We start from the raw sequence: 4,523 nt of genomic DNA, 5'->3' as shown, positions 1-4,523 counted from the left end.
GATGCCTTATGTTTTAACAGTAAGTGGTGACAATGCTTAGTCTTACTTTACTTTGAAAAAAGAAAGTGTTATATACAGGTTAGGCAACTTAGTCAAAATGGACTATTAGCTTTTTGGACAAAATAAAGACAGTCTATGGATTTTTTTAATTTCTATTTTTTAATTTTATTCAACACTACATATGCCCTTTGAATCTGAATTAGAATTGAGTTTTATTATGGCAATTGTCAACTATGGCAAAGTTCAAGTAAGATACTATTATTTTCTTATTCAGTAATATAAAAAATATTTGCTATTGGGTCTCATGCATGCCCTGACTTGACAGGTGATGTGTTTAACACACACACACACACTTTCAGCTAATCAACATCCATGCTCTAGGTGACACAAGATGTGAGGGCATGTCTACACTTGTCTTTGGCATAGATTTCTTGGTATTTGGGGGAGGGGAGTAATAAGTTGATATTTATTTCCCATCTATCTTATTTCAGTGCTCTCTTTAAGGGCCTGTGGAAGGCTAGCTTATAGCCTCCATGTGGCTGTGGCTACCCATTCAGCAGCCCGTGGTGTGGGAACTGCAAACAGTCGTTAGTAGCAGCCTGAGTCCGCAAGCTTCAGTGGGGAACTGCTGAACAAGTAGCATGGGATGAGCCAATCTTCAGAAACTCTGCAGCTGCAGGTTCAGCAGCCCTGGGTTCAGGAGCTGGACCCCCCATTTACCAGGAATTCTTAATCACTGTCTTTTCAGCAGAGGCTGGATGGTTCTTGCCCTCTCATCTGTCTCTCTGCAAAAGGAGAATTCAGATATGACTTCCCATGGGAGCTGGTGTGAGGTATGCTCTGCTTACACAAGACTTCCTGGGCCAGTACTTCCCCACATCAGACTCACTGGAGGCCCCCTTCTTGTTGTACGAGGTGGTAGTGTCCATTTCATGCAAGAACACAGAGAAGCTCTTGTACCATAGAGCCACTGGTCCTTGTAAGATGCCCCTGTGAGAGGCCGGTGGTCTGCCCTGGGTTTACTATGCCTCCACACTGAGGCTCTCAGAGGGCTTCTTGGAGCTGGTTAGACAAGGTTCCAGGTGCTAATGGTTCAACAATGAGCAAGCCTCCTGTGGCAGCAGCAAACCTCAGAACAGCACGTTGGCTGATGTTCCTGGGGACAAGGCATGACATCATCCGGGCTTCCAATGGCAACAAAGCCCCAAACTGCCATCAGAAACATCTCCCAGGGCTTCTACATAAATATAAGCTTTCCTTTCCTAGATATGCTGTTCCATCTATAAGGCAAGCCCGGTACCACCCAAGTGGGTTCCGTAGCAAGGAGTTTGAGGAAACCTCCCACCTTCATCTGTGGGACACAAGGACCCTGGACATTGTGAGGATTTTTCTTCAGTTCATTCAGGAATCAAGGCCCACATCATCTGAACCCTTTTGGAAAGCGTGGAAAGGCTTTGGTTTGTTTTTACTCACTTTACTTGTATAGTTCTCCCAGTAGTTCTGAATGAAACCTGAGGCTCTTACTGAGGTAGAGGACCAGACAGATTAATTTGGCTTGGACCATGTGCCCTCAGCCTCAATGATAGAAATTGTTTGGTTATAGAGGCTAGGAACTTCCTCCCCCCATTCATGAAACCCTTGCGTATCAGGGTGTAAGTGTATCTCAGAACCAACCAGGATCATTGTTGAATAGATAATAATACTAATACTGCCCCTGTCCCTAGAGATTCCTGGATCAGAATGTGGGGAAGGGAAGTGTTGTCCTCCTTTGAGTTCCCTCTGCAGGAAAGGGTCAAACCACCCGTCTGCCTGGGGAAGCAGTGACTTGGCTAACTTCTCTCTCCTCTCTACCATGTGCCAGGCACAGCGACAAGTGATGAAAGAGGAATTGGGTGGAGTGCAGCCCCCATCACAGATGTTGGCTTGCCAATGGTCAGCCTTTTCTCTCCCTCATCACCCCCTTCCTTCTGCCAAACTTAGCCTACTGGATCAGTAGGGCATAAAGCTGTGTGTGACCCTTCCTTAGGCCGGACAGTCATCTGACCAGATAAACTAACAGGCTAGGAAATCCAGCTGGGACTGGTTGGACTTGCCCACGTCTGTTATGGCATATGGTGCATTCACTTGCAGTGACTGACAGAGCTATTTAACTTTGTAGTTTGTTTGTCTGACACCCCCACCCAAATACCATGCATACTGTCATGTGTTAATGCAAATAGGCACTGGTGTCAATGTAGTTACAACTCATGGATTTCATAAGAGGAATACTATAAAATTGGACTTGAACTCCACAGTTCCCAGGACGGGAGAGCTGAATAGAAACATTTGGAGACATACCCCTTAAAAGACTTGCTCATTTTATACAGGGAGAAATTGAGGCAGAAAGATTAAGTGGCCCCTCCCCCAAGGACTCACACAGGCAATTAGTACAAGGACGAAAGCTAAAACCCTCTGCCCTGACTTCCAGCCCAGTACTCTTTCCAGCCCAGGCTGTTGCCACATGTTCGGTTTCACTTCATCTTCAAAATTTCGCCCCTCGGAGCCTTTCCTGGAATTGGACTTCTGAGCCTAAAATGGTTTAAGGCACACTTTTGAGAAAGGAGAGCCGCAAGACCTCTAAGTAGTTTGATCAAGGTTTCCAATATTTACACCATGGGATAATCTGCACAAACTTCATAAATAATGTAAATTCCTACAAAGAGAGTTAACCATGAGTTACATGGTCTTTGAAAATTCCACATTATACAATTGCCCTGGCAAAGTCAACACAATGGAGTACCGAAGGTAACCACTGATTGCAGTCACTGCTATTGACCATTTTAAGTGTGACTATTTTTAAAATACTGTATGCCTCATTAAGCTGTGCTCTGAAAATGAGAAATTTGCTTTAACTGCATTGTTTTGAATTGCTGAGAGAAGAATCTATCAACCACAAGGTGCCCTGCTGCTGAACTCAGCCAAAAAGCTGTTAATAACTCCAGCAGATGTTTCAGCTTTTTAGGCCAATAGACTCCCTCTCTCCCTGCCCTCCCCTTTTCAGAATCGGATGCCAATATGACTGAACTCCAGTGTCTGTGGTTGCCACCACAGCGGCCGGCTGTGAGGCCCCATGGTACAAGTGCTGCTGAGGAATGAGTCTTTAAACAACCAGTGGCAACAGAGCCTGAGCCCTTTAAGGTCAGAACATTATTGCTTTTACCGTTGGAAGTTTAAATCTTCAGGGGGAAATGAAGGTAAGGGCACAGGATCAGTGTTGTTCTTTTGTTGTCTGCCTTCATTGGCGGTCATTTTGTTTCACTTGTGGTTTCTCCCAACGCTAAAAGCCCATTTCTCAGATTAATCAGAATGTTGGGCTTGCTAGGTAGAGGGTCATTAATACAGGAAGTCCTCGATGTCATCGATAGGTCCTGTGACTTTAAGTGAAACAGTGTATAACAACACCAATTTTACCGTAGGCTAATTGATATAAGCAAGAGTTAAGTTTCCACAGCATCTCATCAATGTTCTAACAAAACAACACCAAATGAAAAGATGTTATTTGAGGGCTTGCTGTACACAAGTGTCCCTGTTCGTGCGGGAGAGAGGATGTTAGGTTAACAGCTTTACAAAGGGGGCCTCTGGGTGATGCACAGTTTTGTGTGGTTGTTTGCCTGATACCGTGAGGCTCGGAATGCCCTGACCTTTGCAGTTCTGCAATATTAGAATTGTGTATTATAAATATAGCTACATCCCTGTGAGATAGGTGAATATGAGGGCATACAGGGACACCACAGTCCCAAATTGGGATTAGTCAACATCTCTGCACTGGGATAAACCTGACCTCTTAGCCTGAGATTAAATCTATGTTCCAAGGCTTTCCAAATGAGAAAAAATTAGAGAGAAAAAAAAAAAGGAAAGAGGAGATCCTATCTATCCCTTTCCCCCACGTGCCCACCCCCGCCTCCTACTCACTTAGTTTGGAGAGAGCATTTTCAGACACCCCAGTGACAGCAGGGTGACCAAGAAAACACAGGTGCACCACATTTATGGAGTACCACATTGGCTAGGAACCCATCTGAACCGCACATCTATACATATCGCACAGAGAATTGCCATTTCAAAGACAGAAAAAAATGCAAGGCAGAATTAAATTCATAAATATTTCGTTTCTTTATTTTGATTCAACACAAAGGCAGAATATCCAAGACTCTGTGGACCTCTATTGTCAGCTTCAACATTTGCCAACCAAAGTAATTCAACCCCAAATCTCTGCTTCCTGCCATCGTGGCCATAAAAAGTAAGTACCGTTTCCCTGGTGCCACTGCCACCATCCCATTCTGCTTATATGCTCTCAGCACTGTGTACTTCTCTTTCTCAGGAAAAGCTCGGGAATGTGATGCAAGTCTTTTTGTATTTTGTTTTTTGTTTTTTGTTTTAACTAGGTAAAGTAATAGATTCCATTGTGACTTGGTCCACCTCCTCTTTAGCGTACATGCAGAGCACTCATTAATGATAATGGAATTTGCACATATGTGTTAAAGAGA

At 44.1% G+C, this 4,523-nt stretch overlaps 2 long non-coding RNA genes across 4 annotated transcripts in view; one reads left to right on the top strand and one right to left on the bottom strand.

The window, feature by feature from the left end:
- LOC109384484 (uncharacterized) overlaps positions 1-4,523 on the bottom strand; it is a 52,370-nt gene that overhangs the window by 35,915 nt on the left and 11,932 nt on the right. The window lies entirely within an intron of this gene.
- Positions 3,065-4,523, top strand: part of LOC109384483 (uncharacterized) — a 12,204-nt gene continuing 10,745 nt past the window's right edge. For 2 of the 3 annotated variants that reach the window (XR_002124407.1, XR_002124406.1), the window contains exons 1-2: positions 3,065-3,233; positions 4,172-4,276. This is a non-coding gene — a long non-coding RNA (uncharacterized LOC109384483). The remainder of the gene's footprint in view (positions 3,234-4,171; positions 4,277-4,523) is intronic. The other variant, XR_002124408.1, reaches the window with a different exon arrangement.

Source organism: Hipposideros armiger, unplaced genomic scaffold (assembly GCF_001890085.2).
Source record: "Hipposideros armiger isolate ML-2016 unplaced genomic scaffold, ASM189008v1 scaffold_95, whole genome shotgun sequence".
Taxonomy (NCBI): Eukaryota; Metazoa; Chordata; class Mammalia; order Chiroptera; family Hipposideridae; genus Hipposideros; species Hipposideros armiger.
This window is presented reverse-complemented; position numbering and strand designations above follow the sequence as displayed.